The sequence below is a fragment of the Oryza glaberrima genome, chromosome 9 (genome assembly GCF_000147395.1).
Source record: "Oryza glaberrima chromosome 9, OglaRS2, whole genome shotgun sequence".
NCBI lineage: Eukaryota > Viridiplantae > Streptophyta > Magnoliopsida > Poales > Poaceae > Oryza > Oryza glaberrima.
The window spans coordinates 2,812,711-2,832,112 of NC_068334.1; positions in this window are offsets into that span (position 1 = coordinate 2,812,711).

The following is a 19,402-nucleotide window of genomic DNA, read 5'->3' on the forward strand; positions in this document are numbered from 1 at the left end:
CTGTTGCAAAGCACTACCGTACTTCCACATGTCTAGTGGGTAAGGCTTAGTTTGTGGCTTAGTTTGGTTATAAACAAAAGTACACGGATGGAGATGGACGAAGTCGGGGGTCGATGGACATCTCTAGGACAAATGAAGGCAACACGGGCTGCGGCCCGGTAGTCGAGATGTCATAGCACAGGGCTGGTGTCCTGCTGCTAGGGGCTCAATTCTGCCTGCCTGTCCGGGGGTTCCGGCCGTAGGTGGGTTGGGTCGGTACTCTTGTCTATGGCTAGGATGGGTTGGAAACTATGTCATGTCTTCCGTCCATATGCCGTGGTGGTATGTGGCACGTGGTTGCACGTGAGGAAGACGTGTCTTGTGGGTAAAGATGTACACCTCTGATCAGAGTAAAACCTATTCGAATAGCCGCACCCTCGGTTATGGGCAAGCCTAGCAATGTACCCAAGTTAGTGTTTTTAATTCTTAAAACCTGCTTAATAACTAAAATGTGGAATGGTTGGCCTGGGTTGGCTTGGGACGAGCTGGGACCCAGGGTCGGGTTGCCAGTTCGGTCTGAATCATCGTAGGCCTTGGGTTAAGGCAGGTTCGTGTGGGTTCACGGCCTTGTTTAATAATATTAAATAGTTCTAGGATCGTGTTTTAAATTTAGCTTTGAGCAACTAAGGGTCTTTTAAATGCTGTTTATTGCAAAACCTAACCCCTATACTATAACTCCATTGTACTCCTTTGCATTTATGCTGCACTTGTGGGTGTGTCTTGTTGAGTACGGTGGTTGTACTCAGTCTTGCTCAATTTTTCCCAAACCCAGAAGAGGAGCCCCTGGATGATGAAGGCTTTGGTGTCTAGCTCGTGCCTGCCGTCAAGCGCCTGTGGTCGTCGCCTTAGTCTTCCGCTGTTTTTCGTTGTCTTTGAGTGTGCTGGGCCGTCGCTGCCCATATAATAATTAACTATTTACGCTTCCGCTTATTAAACTCTGAATTGTATCAACTTCTGGTGTACCTTGCCTCCTGGGACAAGGAATAATACACGCACGTAAGGAACGCCCGTTGGGTTATTTCCGGTCGTGACAGTATGCTAAGTGGATGCACGAACTAACACTCTTTTGACGGCACAAGGAAGCAGTTTTTGATTATTATGGTGCATGCTATCACTCGTAGAACAAGAACTATGAGCAACAATGGGTATTTTCGACTATAATTCACTGAGCAAATAACCCTGAGAGTACGGTAGTACGATGCACCGAATACTGTGGAAACTCTCGATGATTCTACCCGAACTCAATGAAAGTCACGAGCATCACAAGAATTACATGTACTTCTTTTTTGCAATTATTGTTTTATGCAACATATTTGAATTATGCAATTAGATTAGCAATTCTTAGTTTTTATACAATATATATGTAACTGAAAGAGCATCTATGCCCCTAGTGGATTTTTGTTTATTGATGACAAACGATTAAGGGACTAATGCACTTATTGAGTGTATAAGCAAGTGATTAGTCCGATGAAGAAGCTAGGAAATGGACTTATCGATGGATAAGAATTAAAGAGAAGATATTGAAGATGCGGGTATGAAGTGACTACCTATGGCAACACGGTGAAGCGCAAGCGCTGCTCAGCTGCGATGGACCATGCGGTGGTGAAGGGCAAGCAAGGGGCTTGGCGCCGACGAACCGAAACCGGTGGTGAAGGATGAGTGAAGACTGTGTCGTGATGAACCGTGCGAGGCCATTTGAAGATATGAATTATCTGCATCAATCATTTGAGAAATGAAAGATGAAATGCCAAAGATCAAGAAGATGAGATCTTCCCGATGATCAAATGAACTTGTCATTGGTAATCCTCCAAGTGAAGAAATAAATTGGTGTGAAGTTATTCCTATTGGTATAACTTTCCTTTTACATTTGAGTTTAGGATGCCGTACTATTAAGGGGACACCACATGCATATAATTGGTTGAATACTAGTGCTCAAAATGCTTCATCTTTGTGTGAGTTGAAAAACCTAAGCCAAAATTTAAATCCTGAGTTGTTTCACTTGTCACAACACTTACACCGGGTTTCTTTGCAATTTTTTTAAAATCTCTTGAAGGTTTTGGACCATGTTTTATGTTGGGTTTGATAGCCCACAAAACTAGCTTTCTATACAGTCCAAGATCTTTGAAATCGGAGTTCGGAGTAAAAAGTTATAGCATTTTTACTTGAGCAACATCAGACTATCCGATTTGAAATCAGGCTATCCGATGTATCGGACTATCTAATTTTTCACAGAACTTTACTCTCTATCTTGATTTGAAAAAATCCTATCGAGTGAGTTTTTCTAAGTATCGGAGTATCCGATGCCGGATTAGATAGTCCGATGACACAGAGACTCCGAAATTTCATGGAACTTGAGTCTCTGTTTGAGGACGAAGTTTTTCTTCTAAAATATCGGATACTCCGATTTAACATCAGATAGTCTGATGTCTCGGAAAGTGTAACGGACTCAAAATTTCAGGAAAAATTTTTGCAAATTATTTTAAGTCATGCTCTTCTCGATTCTAGCATTAGAGTGATCTTGCTTTTAATATTTTCTTTTATTCTGGACTTAAACTTTAATTGCAAAGTTAATTGCTCTTTTTAAATTTTACAAAACCTCTGTGTTTATTTTCTTTAATCTCTAACTTTGGCTCTAAATTATCCTTTGAATCTATTCCCGAACATCTCCAACAAATACCCTTTCAATTCCCGTTCAACCATCTCTAGAGCACATGAAATATCAATCTCTCTAGAGTTAATACCTTTTCATCTAGAGCTTACAATACTACCTCCAAATCCAGTTTTATCTTGCATCAAATACTTCCCCTTTGATCTCTACCCAAACACATGAAATACCAATTCTTATTTTTCCCCAAAACCAATACTTTCCTTTTGATCTCCACTCAACTACCTCCAGAATACATGAAATGTCATCCTCTAACCTCCCTAGAGTACAATTTCCATTTTCCTCAAAGTTAATACTCTCCCTTTGAACTCTACCCAAATATCTCTAGAGTACATGAAATGTCGATACCTTTCCTTTGGATCCCCACCTAAATATTCCCAGAGTCCATAAAATATCCTTTTCAATCCCCCTTTGAGTCAACATACCCAACCTTTAGAATTTATCAATCTACCACCAATCCTATTCCTGTAGAAATTCCCATCCACATATACTTCCGAGTCCAGATCTATACTCCCACAAATATATTCCCTTGAAATCCCGTTCCTCCAAATTATCCATTCAAGATTCCACAGTCTACTTGGGCCAATATTTTCCCGATTGACCCGACTCTTTGTTATATCCCATTAACCATTTTTATCCTTGGGGTTAAACCAATATAACTCCCCTTTTGTTGTAATTTATTTTGGATCAGACCTCTATCTAAACCTATCCCCAAAAAACTTTATTTCGTTTTAATCGATCCAAATTATCCTATGATCAAGTTCCTATTTTGATCCATCCACCAATTTGATTCTTATGACTTGATCATATCCTTGGCACAAAGAATAATATATTCCTAGAATGATTGCTCTTGTGCTAAGAAACCTATTTACAATCCCTTCCATTTAAAAATTGCGAATTTCCTTTAGCACACCAATAAATCACCAGAAACCCGTACCACATATATTGGGGGCTAAAGTCCTATTTATCCCTTTCATCTATATTGCCACTATCCCAAAAATTTATCCAAAGTTAGAAATTAAATTATTTGTATTTCCTTTCCTTCTCATTTTACTATTTTAAAATATTAGAGAAAATCTTTTGCGAAGGTTTTACTTTTGGTTCTTATTGAATTCTTTTAAAATTGGAGCATCTTTATTTTTGTCCTTTTTAAAATCTATATCTCAAAAATAAATATCTTTGATTTTATTTTAAAATTTTTCAAACTCCTTTTTGCTTTAAAAACTTTATATTTAAATTATTTTTATAAAGTTCAAGGACCCCAAACTTTTCTCTTTTAAATTTTATCTCCAACAAAATCTTTTAAAACCCTCCTTGTAAAATTCCTAAAGGCTACTGTTTAATTTGGGCCGAAGTTCCCTCTTTTAGCCCAATCAGGAAAGTCTGTTTCCCTTCCTTCCTTCCTTTCCTAGCTGTGGATGTGCCGCCGCCGCCGTCTACAACCACGGCGCCGTCACCGTCTCGCCAATTCCCGATGCCGCCGCCGTTTTGCACCCGCCCAGCCACCCGCTGCCGCCACGTCGCCACCTTACCGAAACCGGGGGCACCTCGTGTCGCCCCCACAGCCACCGCTGCCATCGCCAGTCCGCGGCTGCCGCTGCTCAGCCGCCGTCGCCCACTGTCTTCGCCGCCGCCGCACAATGCCACGCCGCGTCACTAGCCACGCGCCACCGCAAGCCGACGCCGACTACCGAGCCGCCCCTTTGTCGCCAATCGGAGCTCGACACTCGGCGCCGCCATTTTTATTCCATTCGACGCCGAGCCGTGCCGTATTCAGGGGCTGTTTGATTCATTACTTCAACTTGCCACACCTCCTTAGCCTTGTGTTTGGTTCATTGCCATAGTTATGGCAAGCCACACTTTCTTACCATCTTACCCCACATGTCATAGACTTAATTCTTTGCCTAACTTTGCCACAAGTGTGGCTTACAATTTGTAGGCCACAAAAATTGTGGCAAGCCACACTTGCCTAACATTGCCTAAAGTGAGTTATGGCAATGTTAGTCTCTCTCCCACAACCCACCTCCTCTGCCTATATAAACCGGCGAACTCCTCCATTTTCCCCATCCAAACCCGAGCCCCAAACTCTCTCTCTCTTCCCAACATCCTCCTCACCCAGCTGCCAATCCCTTTGCCCTACATCACCGGTCGCCTTTCCACTCCTAGTGCCGCCTTCGGCCGCCGTCGCCGTCGAGCCCGGCCACCGAAGCCATCTCCCTCCTCCGCGCGCCCCCTTGCCGCGCCCCGGTCCCTCTCCTCTCTGTGCCTGTGAAGAAGACGGGAGGATAGAAGAAGAAGAAGAAATAGAGGAAGAAGAAGACCCTGACAAGTGGGCCCCACTGAATAGTAACTTCCTTTTTCATTTAATTGTTTTTCAATCTCTAGGAGCCCATATCTTCCAAACCACAAATCCAATTCCAGAAATTCTTTGATCTAAATTCATCCAATTTCAAACCCTTTATTTTGATACCAAATTTCCTATTTTAAAATTTTATTTAAATTTCTTTATTTAAATACCTTTTTAATTTAAACCTATTTGATTTATCTTAAATCCCTTTAATTTTAAATTTCTTGTTTTACTTAAAAAGCCTTTTCGAATTAGTTTATCCTTTTGATTCCTTTAAATATTAAATTATCCATTTGATTTCTTTAAATATCTTCTCTTTATTTATTTAATTACCTTTTCTTTATTTCTTTTAAAATATCATTTTAAATTTTATTTCTTTAATCTATTTTAAAACCCCCTTTTGAATTTAAATTTCTTTGATTTATTTATCCCCTTTTATTTCTAAAACCTTCAACTATTTCATCCCATAGCCACTAAACAACCGCCGTGGAAACTTTACACCTTCTGTGGAGACGTTCGCGTGGTCTTAATCCCCGGCGTCAAACTGTTGGTCATAAACCTCGGCATAACCTAATCCCAAGGTCGAAGTGTTGCTCTTCGCACCCTACGCTTCGACGCATACAATGGTCGGAGCCTCACTACTCCCTCAACCTCCACAGGACGCCGCACCCTAGCTTTTGGCTCTGTGCAATCCTAACCGCTCTGCTGTCACTCACGATTGTAGAGTATCACTATTCCGTAAACCTGCACCAACCTCTCAACTCCCTGGTCGTTGTGCTGCTTAATTGTAGCATCGACTATACGAGCCGATATTTAGCCGTTATGCTGTCCATCCTTAGCATCGGCTAACCAATCCAAATATCTAGCCGTTGTGCTACTTTACTCTAGCATCGACTAGAAACCAAATCCACCAAATAAACCCCACCTATCCAAAATTATCCTTTCTTCGATTTTATTCAATTTCCAACCTATAGAAACCATCACCTCTCTTTTATTTTATTTTTAAATCAAAATTTATTTTGAACCATTCATTTCTCCTCTCGCCTAGCTCCAATTTTATTTGTTCCTTGGTTCTATCGTTTCTTTGTAGCAATTTGCTTATAGGCTTTATTTGCTATCTTTTCATATCCGTAAGTTAGATCGTACAACTAGTTCGACTATCGAATCTAAGGAGCTGACGTGGACCCAGATGGCTACACTGAAGCCGCGGAAAATCTTAAAGCGCAAGGCAAGACATAACTAAAATTTTGATCATATAGAAAACTTGATATAATCTTCATATTAAATTTTGATGCATGATGTTAAATGCTTTTAAGCATGATTACATAATATTATTGAAAGACATATTTGAGATCATTTTATGTGGTTTATTATTCAAACATCTTTACAAACTTAGGAATCCGGTTAAAATGGGCATTTATGAATTGAGATTGTGAATATTGTGATTATGAATATTGATGAATGATGAAGTTGTAATATTGGTGTGGGGAGTTTGGAAAGTTTTGGGTGGTTTAACCGGATTATAATTACCCCCTTATATCATGGGAAATGACATAGTTGCGTCCATCCACACGACCAAGAAATTGGACTTAGCCTAGTACATTGTCCCACTATATGAAAGACTGTTGGGTGGCTCTATGAGTGGTTTTGGGGTGAACTTGCGTAAGGAGTTTGGGCGGCAGTGTTTCACAACAGTGGGGTTCATGAAAGTGTGACGATATAGATACCTTGCCTAGGCCTGGCAAGAGTTCGACCACTATGATGAACCAAGACCCCACTGTGCAGTAACTAGTAGTAAGTGGGTTTCTCGAACGGCTATGGTGTTTTCAGCCTTGCAAACTGTTCTCATCGTGTGGGTAAAGCTGGACAGTCTCTGCAGAGGTGAATTAAATCATTCGAATGTGCCGTACTCCCGGTTCTGGAGTTGTGTCATCAGGGTGATTCCTACTCCTGAAGTATAAGTAGTTTTAAAAATTAAAATGTTAAAGATAGAGATGATTTATGATTTTTATTACTTCTTTACTTTATTATTGTTTTGTCTATTCATATCTATTTACACTTAATTATTTATAATATGTCTTGCTGAGTACATAAGTACTCACCATTGCATAATTTAACATATAGAGGATTTGTGCTAACAAGAAGATTAGAAGGAAGCAGTAAGGTCTACGGCAACGATGAGTTTTTCTAGGCTAGTCTACACTCGAGATTTTGCCTGTGGAGTTCTTTGGAGTTTATTAGTTATAGTTTTAATAGTTGAAGAATTTAGGAGTTTAGTAGTTTAGAACTTTGGATTTTCTTGTATTTCAAATAAGGATATATTAGTTTGGATCTTTTCACCCTTTAACAGTTGTATAATTAGCTTGTATGAACAAACCTGTGTAAATAATCGAAAGCTGTTCTGTAGATCAATCTGTGCGTGATCGAAATCCTGGACGATCACGAGTGGATTTTTGGTGCACCAAGCCTAAATTGGGTGTTCCCACAGAAAGTCTGAAATTTCATGGAACTTCGTTCTCTGTTTCTCATTGCCTTGGAGGTTTAAAATATCGGACTATCCGATCTTGTATCAGACTATCCGACGTGGGCTGAAAGATTCCCCTCCAACGATCACATTTTGAGGGGATCTATATAAACCCCCCACCAACCCTTTTCTAGGGTTGCCCAAATACATTTCATTCAAATCTTGTTTTGGGTTGAGCTTTGTGCTAAGTGCTTTGGATCTTTGAGCTCTCTCCCTCTCTATCTCAACTCCTCCTTGTTCTTTGTGACTGTTGGTATTTAATACGGTCACAGATAAAATCCGCAAGCGCACGGATATACCGATGTAGCACTTCCACTACGGAGTATTCCAAGGGTATCAAATCCAAGGGAACGTGTGTGGTCAGATCGTCCTCCGGTTCATCCAAGACACCAAGCAAATGATAGGCCAGGATAGAGAGGATTTACTAGTGAGAAACAGTGTCTTAGGAAATCTTAACTTTAATCCTAATGCAATACTACAGGCTCTGGCAACCCGTTGTTCCCAGATGTTGCTCTACTACGTACCCGGACAGGGAGGACTTAAGTGATCTCGAGGGCTGTCACCACCTCTACACCCACCTCAAACGTACTGTGGGATACGCAGCAATTACTGGATAATAATTACCTAAACACCACGTCTAAGCAACTACTATCTACTCCAGTGTTTATAACTCACAAAAGCAATCACTATATTTTAGTTGATTATAGTGAACAATAATCCCGTATGCTATTCAGGAACTAACCAAGAGATAATTATCACAAGATAAATCTAAATTACTCAAGAAGAATATTATATTAAATTCAGAGTAATAAACAGAATAAAACAAAAAGGAGAAGATTACCGACAGCTCCGGAATTCTTCCGACTCATTCTACTCTACTCTCTTCCTATTCTAGTATACAATATAGTACAATAGATCCTCTTATAATTCAGCTCAAGCTTGGAAGTATATGTGAGAGTGAATGAAGTGAGGTCCTTTCATAAGGCAGTTATGACGGTTGTGAGAAGGGGAAATGTCCGAACTGCCCCGCAACCGTCATTGGGAGAACATCTAGAGCGTCCACGCCAAACCCTAGGATCAACCGCGATCAGGGGGTTTCGGCCGAACCTAGGCTGGGCCCTCCTGGCCTGGCCTTCGTTCAGTGGACTCCCTGGACCTTCCTCTATCCATTTCTCGGAGTTTTGGGTTGATTCACTGATGTTTCAATGAAGTACACAACCCCTCCTTGTATGGATACATAATTCTCCTCACTTTAGTCTGATTTTCCTCCCAACATCAGGGTTTATCATCTGCATACAAATATACACCAATACTTGTGGAATATGAGAGATTAAGCACCTATCACTATATTGGATGTTTTATTATCTAAACTTTATGCAGATGTTGGCGGTATGGGATTGGCATTTATCAGCCGCCAACAGTGACTTGGATCTTTGTGTGTGGATTTGGAGTTTGGGAGCCTGGTGTGTGTTTCTTGATCTTGAGCACTAGGATTTGTCCAAGAGTTGTGTGGTGTTTATTACTCTTGGAGGTTGAGGACTCCTAGATGGCTAGGTGTCATTCTTGGCCACCGATCTACGTGTGGTTGGACAAGAGAAGTTTGTGAAGGCCGGATCGCGCCTCTGCAAGGAAAGAGATACCCTTAGTGGAAGGAGGAGTGCATTTGTCCAACCTCATGAGGATAGGATTGAAAAAGACCCGGCTCTTTGCGAGCCCCTCAACGGAGACTAGAATCCCCTCAAGGATTTGAACTCTGGGAAATACATCGGCGCGTAAACCTCGGTGATATCTTCACTCTCTTTACCTTCTTGTTCCATTGCTTTGTGCTATGCTCATATTGTTGTTGGTCGAGCTCACCTCTTTGCCTGTGTATAATCTAGAGCTCTTAGGTTGTTCTCTTGTTTGTATTGTTGTTGTGCAGGTCAGATAGTCTGATCTCAGTTCAGACAATCCGATCTGATATCGGACAATCCAACCCTGTTTTGTTTTAGCTTCCGTATTTATTTTTAAAAACCGCCTATTTAGCCCCCTCTAGGCGACATCAAGGTCCTTTCAATTGATATCAGAGCCAAGTCTCTCTATTAAGGGCTTTACCGCCTAGAGAGTAATGATGTTGACTAGTGGTTTGGTAGATATGGTTCTTTACTCCTTTTGGATGGTTCAAATTATGATTCTTGGAGTACTCACATACTTGACATATTTAGGACCATGGGTCCTTAAATAGAGCGAGTTGTAGATGTGAGCATTTCTCCTCCTAATGATAAAGAGCTATCATTTGAAGAGGAAGAGAAATGCATGCATATCAATGCTCAAGCTACTATTGTTTTATTTGGTGTTTTTGAGTGAAGATGTATTTAAAACCGTCATACCGTTTGAAGATGCTCATCTCATTTGGACCACACTCAAGGAGAGATACGACAAGTCCAAATGTGATGATGTACTCTTTTTGGAAGAAGCACTTGAGGAGTGTTCAACTTCATCACCAAATTGCGACTACCTTCGATGATCAAGATAATCATCCCACATCCACCTTATCATCAACACATGACTACGTTGAAGGTAATGAATTGGTGTGTAAGGTTGATGATCGTCCAATTCTCCCATTGGATTCCAACAACACCGATAATGAATTTGTCATATTGCATTGTGTTGTTGACTCATGCATCTCACCTAGCCCCAAGTATATGTGTGAGGATGATATGGATAAATGCTCTACTTCATATAATACTTGTGGAACTAACCTTTTGAAGGGAGAAGTAAATGAGCGCCAACGGACAAGTGAAGAATCCACCTCACCAAGATGCTCATCTTCTATTTCCAAAGATCATGCTTGCTTTATGGGAGAAGATGGTGACTTCGAGTTTGATCACTTGAGCAAGAAGGATATTACAATTGTGATAAAGCTCATGGAGACCATTAAGAAGCAACAAGCATGCCTCATTAAGAAGAATGAAGATATCATGAGTCTAACCGAAGAACATAAGAAACTTAAGGATTTTCATTCTTCATTGATTATGAGGTATGAAAAATTGGAAAATGAATTTGCTTGTGCCACTAATTCTATTGCTTGTGTAGCATCTTTGGAGAAGCAAAATCAAGAGCTTAAATCTCAACTTGACGAGATCACTAACAAGTATGTGGATTTACAAGAAAAACATGATGAACTTTTGTGTTCTCATGAGAATCTTGTGGATTCTCATGCCATGCTAGAGGTGTCTCATGAGGTGATAATTCCAACGGTAAAATCCTATGAGCCTCATGTTCAAGTTGATCTCACTTGTACTAACCCTAGTTGCTCCCAAGCAAATATTTCCCCGAGCACTATATGTGACTTGGATTGTGTAGGCAAAAGGGAGAAGCAAATAGATCATGGACTTGTGTGCATTGCTCAACCTTCTCAAGATAACCGTGAGGGCATGGTGAAGAAGCTTGTGGAGGGATCAACCGTGGCTTGCACCAAGATCCATCAAAGGGATAGCAAGTCCATCAATGCTTATATCAAGGGACGAAATCAAAAGATGATCAAGAGTTCCATTACTTGCTTCAAGTGCAAGAAAGTGGGACATCATGTTAGAGATTGCCCTTGGAAGAAAGGAAATAAGTTAAACTAGAAGAAGGACATTCCTCACATCAAGTGCTTCAAGTGCACCGAAGTGGGACACTTTGCCTCAAGGTCTTCTTGCACATTGGATGAACAATGCAAAACATCAAGTGAGAGGCAAACCGGCAACAAGCAAACCGAAAAGCAATATAGAAGTAAAAGTCGACTTTGCTATAATTGCCGGGCAAAGGGACATATTGGTAAAAATTGTCCCATGGGTAACATTCCTAAGCCAAGTCTCTCATTTGATCATAATTTGCTTAGGAATGCCAAAAATGACATTGGTGCTACTAGGGTGATTTGTTCGCCACACACTAGCACAAAGGCCATTTGGGTGCCTAAGTCTCTTGTGACTAACCATTATGGATCTAATGTTTTGGGGACCAAAATGTGCTAAAGTGAGAAATAGGTACTTGGAGATGCATTGGAGGTTTGACTCATTTGTGGAAAATCAAGTTCACACAATATGCAAAATTGGAGTCAAATACGAGGATAGTTGTTCTACATCAAGAACCAATGTCATATCGGTAACAAGTATTTACATTTAAATATTTATGTCCTAACATTGTGTAGGTTATGCTTGTGCATAATGCTTTTCTTGAACATTTCATAGTTGATGCAATAAGTTGAATTTAAGTAATTGGTTATCACGTTTTGGGGGAAATCTATAACCTCTTGTCATTTGCATCCTCTAAATGTGTTTGGCTCAAATCGATGTTGTGGTAGTCTTTAAAATGCTATTTGGTCATATTGTAGTATCGAGTGAGTTTTGCCACTAGAACCATGTATCTTGATATATATTGGTTCATGGAGGTATGTCAAGTTCATACATATGCATTCCAATCCAATATCTTCTCATTTTCTATTTCTTGACTTTTGGAGGACTGTTTTTGAAAAGTGAGCTTTTATGTATCTTTTTGCTCAATCTTGTGATTTATCCCTAAATGTTAATTTTTTTTTCATGTAAGAGATACATTATGGTGAACTTAAGCAAACCACATTCATGTATCTCTTGCTCTCAAAGCATAAAAGTTTTCAAAAGTTGCATCTATTGTTTTTTTAAAAGAGCATATTTGGTCAAAAGTCAAAAATCCTATGTAAAAGGCCAAAATTTGTGGAAATATTTTCAAAAGTGTAACATGTGTTTGAAATATTTTACAATGCTTTTGGAGCCAAAATTTCTTATTTCCGAAAGAACCTATTGCGATCTTGTTTTTGCTAAAAGTGAGATTTTACCCCAAATCAAAATCTATTAAGTTTTTGAAAAAGTTTCCTATTTAAAACTTTTAGGGTTGGTCATTTCAAACATATCTTTAGTTCAAAGCTTTTGGAAAAGACCAACCATTCAAATGTTGCAGCCTTGCGAAGTTCATCAAAAATCTTGATTTGACCATATTTGGCAAAAACTTGCATATGGTGGCATGAATTAGTATCTCTAACCCATCTAAGGCTTTCCAAATGTCAAACTTCATAAAAATCTTATTTGGATGTGATTTGACACTTTAGTTGAGATTTATTGATGTGAATGGCCTACAAAACTCTTTTTTACATTTCTCTTGATAGAAAAATCTTTTTGAGAAATTATTTTTGGAAAAGTTTCTATTAAGTGAAATGATCATTTCTGCAAGGTTTGGCATCATTCCGATTTAATTTGGAAAGAATTTGACTTTTTCTCACTTTGCTCAAGTTGCTGAAATTTTCAGAAAATTCATGATTTTCGGCTGATTTGTGATTTTTATATCTCTCAATGTATTGCAAATTGGAAGGAGTTTACATAATTACTTTTGATCCTCTATGGTTGGACTTCACTTCTAAATTTACTTGGATTTTTCTAAAGTCATTTGAATATTGTTATGATGCCCTTTCCAAGCTCATTTTGAGTTCCAAAATCTAAAAATCCTGAAACTTTCAGTTTTCTAAATCTTTGTGATTTTTGTGGCTTCTATTTGTTTCAGAATTGGGTAAAACTCCCAAAATGAAAGATATGCAATGTTCTATGACCTATCTACAAGATTTATTGCAGATTTTATTGTGGAACCAAAGGCTTTGGTAAGACTGCTCGATTTGCAATCAAGCTCATCTATCACCATGCCATCGAGCCCGGAGGCTCTGGGTGGATACCCCGGAGACTCCGGGAAGATTCCTTGGTCACCCGAAGAATCTAGGCCGGAGGCTCCAAGCTCACAAGAACATGCATACTTAAAGGTTATCCTTCCATGCAAGAATCACGGGTAACCCAAATAGTTTTTCATATCGTAGATTGTCATGCTTTAATTCAATATCTTCCGATAATTTACATGCTCATTTTATAATGTGTGTTATATTTTGGCACAAGTGTTTTCTTGAGAATTCTTTATGTGCCTTTCTCTAAAATATAGGCTACACTCCCCATTTGTTTTCATTAAACAAGTGCGTTTCTACAAGTAATTTAAGAACTTGGATGCACACTTTTAGGAGGGGTATATTGTCACGCCCGGAATTTCTATCCAAAATTCCAAACGCTTACATGTGCGCGAACCCTCGTCCAGGAATCAGCCGAGGCACACAATAACAAATTGATAATAGAGTACAATTATTACTCTAATTAATAAGCGAATAAAATGTCATTACAGAGGTAGATAGTTCCTCTCAATCAATAAAGATCTAAGCAGCGGAAAATAAGATAAACGGCGCAGACGATTCCACTCCACAGGCAGCTTGACCAGGGCTACACCTAATCCTCCACACCATCAGCATCACTGTAGAACTCCTCCTCTGATGAATGATTGCAAGGTGAGTATATGACATACTCAGCAAGCCACGCAGCAAATATGCAAGTGCACAGGATAACAAAGGATGGCATAATAGGGTTTCATTTGCATAAACAGCATTTAATAAACATTTCAGAATTTAGTAAAACAGTTGAGTAATAATTAAACAATATTATTCCAACGCTATACAACATACCCTGTTGCATAGGCCCAACCATTCTGAACAACCAATCCCGGCTGCACAGTTCTATCTCCAAACCAGGAATATTCCATTCCAAACCAGGAGCTAATCAAATTATTACCAGTCATAGTATCTTTTATTATGATGAGAGGTATGAGACTAATCACGAAAGACATTGTTAAACCCGCCCATAACCGCGGGCACGGCTATTCGAATAGCTTTACTCTGGCCAGAGGTGTACCACTGTACCCACAAGACACAGCCCCACGACATGTCACCATGCGCCTTGATACCACCACGGTACCTCAGAAAGGAGCTGTGACAGTACCCCTCGCACAACACAATCCACCACAGCGCACCGTTCCTGGATCATAATCACCCCCTTATAAACAAGGCATGGACTCCCCAGCGACCCCCGTGGGCTTATCTCCGCCACTTCTCAGTCTGGTGCCCCGCAATGAACCATGCTATACAAAAGGTAAAGCCGTTGCCCACGCTGGCTTGTGGTTGGCACGGTTAATGTTTCACAACCGAAACTCGTGAACCGGTCCTTAATTGTCATGAGCACGACCATCAAAACCATGTGCTCACAACCCACCATTAACAGGTTTTAGTAGGCAAATTAATTAATTAACCAATCATGATTAACCATCATGAGTTATCATTAAGCCATCATTGAATAATAGGGAGTCATAAGTTATCCCAATAGTGTGCTAATGTTTCTAAGCATGGCTAAGCAATCACATCTAATATCTAGCTGAACCAATATATAAAGCTCAACTAGTCAATTTATAAGAACCCAAGGTATCAAGGAATAAAGTAATCAAGAACAAAAGGGCTATAACAAACAATAGGTTAATTCCACCCAATGACATTCGAAAATAAATGCAATAGTTGAATAGAAACAATAGCTTTAAATGGGATCAACATGCTCAAAGGGGTTGTTTGGGATCTATGTGACTTGCCTTGCTGGCCTTGGAACTCTTCAAATTCTTCTCCTGCGAAAACGGACTCTCCGGAAACGTCGGAATCTAAACAGAAAAGAGCAAAACACCAAAACAGCACATAAACAAGTATGAACAGTACATGTGGATATTTTTAACATGTAGATCTCAATTTTAGAAAAATTTAGAGACTTGAACCAACTAAATCCGAGCTAAGATGAATTAGTTATGAATTTTTAAAGATTAAAACGGATTAAAACACTTATATGGATTTTAATTGAATTATGACGCAATAATGAATTATTTTTGAAAAGGAAAAGAGGATTTATTGCGTCAGCGGCTAGGGCTTGCGGTGGACCGGGTGCACGGCGACGGTTCACGAGAACGGACGGCCGAGATCGATTCATTCAAAACGAACGGCCGAGATCGACCGGTCCACAGCCGGACCACAGCGGACGGCATCGGTGACGTCGGCGATGACGTCACCACCGGCGGCGACCGAACCGCGCGAGCTCGCCGGCGAACGACGGCGTGGCGGCGCGAACGGAGAGCACCTACGGGTAGCGGTCGGCACGGCGAACTCACCGGCGACCAAAGCGACGGCGGACGATGACCGGACGACGTCGGCGACGAGGAAGAAGCGGCGGCAACCTTCGGCTTGACGACGGCGACGATGTTCCGGCGGTCGACAGCGACGGCGAAGGGGCTGACGAGGACGACGACGCGACGGCGACCACGACGGCGGCCTTCCCGAGCGACGGCGACGACTGGAGCGACGGCGGCGCACGGCTGGAGCGGCGGCGACGACGGCGGCGCGAGGACTCACGGCGCTAGGGCTCTACGGACGACGAGAGGCGAAGGCGAGGGTGGCGACGGGTAGCGGAGACACCGGGGATCCTTTTATAGGGGCAAGAACACGGCGGCGAAGGCCCACGGCGGCCGGCGACGAGAAGGAAAGTCTAGGGTTCGGAGGAGAGAGACCGATCCGATTCGAGATCGAATCCTCCGCTTTCCAAACGATTTTAGCCGAAGTTCCAAAAGGGAAAAGGTAGAGGAGATCGAGAAGATCATTTCCCCTCTATTGATTTCACCGGAAACGGAAAGGATCGGCCGGATTTGGAAAGAGACGGCGGCGGCGCGGCGCTAGGGTTTCGGGCGGCGGCGGCGCGAGGAAGACGACGAGTCTGACAGGCGGGCCCCACCTGTCAGCGGGCGAACGCGCGCGCGAGCGACGGCTGCGGCTGCGGACTGGGCCGACTTGGGCCGAGGAGGAGAGAGAGAAGGTTTTGGGCCGACTTTCGGCCCAAAGCCAAAAGAGACTTTTAAAAACCTTTTTCCATTTAAATTATTCATGAAATGCAATTCCATTTATTAAAAATACTTCCTTAGCTCAAATAAATCCCAGAAAAATCTAGAAATTATAGAATTAAGCAAAGTATTTAATAAAATTTTATCTAGCCCCATTTTATATTGGAATTTATTATTTAAAATTAGATCTTCTCTTCTAGGCTTTTAAAATCAATTCTAATAATTCCAATTAAACAACAATTTATATATTTGAAATTTTTAGGGTGTGACAAACCTACCCCCCTTAAACAGAATCTCGTCCTCGAGATTCGGAAGAACTGGCGAACAGATGCGGATGAGCTGACTTCAATTCATCTTCTCGTTCCCAAGTTGATTCTTCTTCCGAGTGATTACTCCATTGAACTTTACAAAAACGGATCACTCGATTCCTGGTTCTTCTCTCATCTGTTTCCAAGATACGGATCGGTTTCTCAATATAAGTCAGATCCTCTTGGACTTCTATCTGTTCAAGATTAGCTTCTTCGGTTGGTACCCTTAAACACTTTTTCAATTGCGACACATGGAACACATTATGGACTCCTGTTAGAGATTGAGGTAACTCCAACTGATAAGCGACCTCTCCTCTTCTACTGACAATCTTGTAAGGTCCCACGAAACGCGGTGCCAATTTTCCTTTAGTGTGGAAGCGATGAACTCCTCGAAGAGGCGTGACACGAAGGTACACATAATCTCCTTCATCAAAACTTAGATCTCTACGACGACTGTCGGCATAACTCTTATGACGGGACTGGGCCACACGCAATCTTTCTTGAATGATTTTTACCTTTTCTTCTGCTTCCCTTAGAATATCAGTCCCAAAAACCTGACGTTCTCCCGTTTGATCCCACAAAAGCGGAGTGCGGCACTTCCGACCATACAGCGCTTCGTAAGGAGCCATCTGAAGACTAGCTTGATAACTGTTGTTGTACGAGAATTCTGCATAAGGTAAATTCTTATCCCAACTTCCACCGAAGTCTAAAGCACAAGCTCTCAACATGTCCTCCAAAATCTTATTTACCCTTTCGGTTTGTCCGTCTGTCTGCGGATGATAAGCAGTACTAAAGTTCAGCTTAGAACCCATCTCTTCTTGAAGCTTCTTCCAAAACTGTGAAGTAAACTGACTACCTCGATCAGACACTATTTTCTTAGGGACACCATGCAAGCACACAATCCTTGCCATATACAGTTCCGCCAACCGACTTCCGGAATATGTTGTCTTTACTGGAATGAAATGAGCCACTTTGGTAAGTCTGTCGACTATCACCCAAATAGAGTCGTGGCCTGATGATGTTCTGGGTAGACCAGTGATGAAATCCATACCGATTTCCTCCCACTTCCATTCAGGAATCTTCAAAGGCTGCAGCAAACCTGCGGGCTTCTGATGTTCTGCCTTGACTCGCTGACAAACATCACATACTGCTACGTATTCTGCGATTTCACGCTTCATACTTGCCCACCAAAATCTTTCCTTGAGATCCTGGTACATCTTGGTACTACCAGGGTGAATGGAGTACAAAGTATCATGAGCTTCCTTCAGGATTGCATCTTTTAAACCTTTGTTGTCTGGGACGCAGATTCTCTCGCCCAACCATACAGTTCCTTGCTCATCTTCCAAGAAACCGATAGCTTTTCCTCTTCTCATATTCTTCTTAATTTCTTGAATATCGGGGTCATTAATTTGAGCTTCTCTAACTTGATCAATTAGAGTAGGCTTTGCTTCTAAGGCTGCAACAAAACCTCTACTAACAATTCCCAAATTTAATCTTTCAAATTCCTTGCATAACTCCAATGGCAACTGTCGTCCTTCCGTAGCATTGCAATAACCTTTCCTGCTAAGAGCATCTGCTACAACATTAGCCTTTCCCGGGTGATAATGAATTCCCATGTCATAATCCTTAATTAATTCCAACCACCTCCGTTGTCTCATGTTCAGATCTGGCTGAGTGAAGATATACTTTAAACTCTTGTGATCGGTGTACACCTCTGTACGAGTACCGAAAAGATAATGACGCCAAATTTTCAATGCATGAACCACTGCAGCCAACTCAAGATCATGAGTAGGGTAGTTCTTCTCATGCGGGCGTAACTGACGAGATGCATAGGCAACCACCTTCCCATCTTGCATCAGAACACAACCTAAGCCAAGCTTAGATGCATCGCAATACACCTGGAAACCCTTCTTTGGATCAGGTAAAATTAAAATAGGAGCTGATATTAAGCGATTCTTCAGCTCTTGAAAACTCTGCTCACATTCTTCTGACCACTTGTACTTTACATCCTTCTGAAGCAGTCGTGTCATGGGCTTAGCAATCTTGGAGAAATTCTCTATGAACCTCCGGTAATAACCTGCAAGACCCAGGAAACTGCGAATCTCTGAAACTGTCTTCGGTTGTTTCCAGTTGGTTACGGATTCCACATTACTAGGATCAACGGCAACTCCTCCGGCTGATATGACGTGACCAAGGAACTTCACTTCAGACAACCAAAATTCACATTTGCTAAACTTGGCATACAACTGATGTTCTCGCAGCTTCTCTAGTGCAAGACGAAGATGTTCTTCATGCTCTTCTTTTGTTTGGGAGTAGATAAGAATGTCATCAATAAAGACCACCACGAACTTGTCTAGGTATTCCATAAACACCTTATTCATTAAGTTCATGAAGAAAGCGGGGGCATTGGTAAGTCCAAAAGACATAACAGTACATTCGAACAATCCATACCTAGTGGTAAAAGCCGTCTTAGGTATATCCTCTTCTTTAATCCTCAACTGGTGATACCCTGATCGAAGATCTATCTTGGAGAAAACGGTGGCACCTTTAAGCTGATCGAACAAGTCATCAATTCTGGGCAGCGGGTACTTATTCTTGATAGTCACATCATTTAATGCACGATAGTCCACACACATCCTCTGGGTATGATCTTTCTTTTCCACAAAAATAACTGGAGCTCCCCATGGAGATGAACTTGGTCTGATGTATCCCTTTTGAAGCAAATCGTCGACTTG